We start from the raw sequence: 481 nt of genomic DNA, 5'->3' as shown, positions 1-481 counted from the left end.
AGCAAGACAAATGCGGCATAATAAAAGACGAAAGGCTAAACGTTGTGAGCTGTACACATGGCTCACACTGCGTTTGGCTTTTAATTTTTCTTAAACAAATTTTTTACCTAGGGGCTTATCGCACTTTCAAAAATGACAATTATGAACATTTATAGGCGATTGTGCGCCATTTTGAACGGTTTCGTACCACTTTTGACAATGTTTGACCATTTTTGACAATTTTTCACGAATGTAGAGTGAATAATTTGAGTACAGCGCCACGAGCAGTGACAGCTAGAGTGACAGTAGATTATGGAGAATGTATACCCTGTATACCGCGGTATACCGCTCAAAAAATACCCCGTGTACAAAAAAAGTGACTGACCATTTTGGGACAAACTGACTGACTGTTGACCGTAAAAACAAGCAACCTTAGTTAAATTTAGTTAACTTCAATCAATTAAAGTAAGCTATGGTTAACTGCAACAGCTAACTATAGTTG

This window comes from Contarinia nasturtii, unplaced genomic scaffold (genome assembly GCF_009176525.2).
Source record: "Contarinia nasturtii isolate CC-2019 unplaced genomic scaffold, AAFC_CNas_1.1 Cnas_scaffold_1311, whole genome shotgun sequence".
Classification (NCBI taxonomy): domain Eukaryota; kingdom Metazoa; phylum Arthropoda; class Insecta; order Diptera; family Cecidomyiidae; genus Contarinia; species Contarinia nasturtii.
This window is presented reverse-complemented; position numbering follows the sequence as displayed.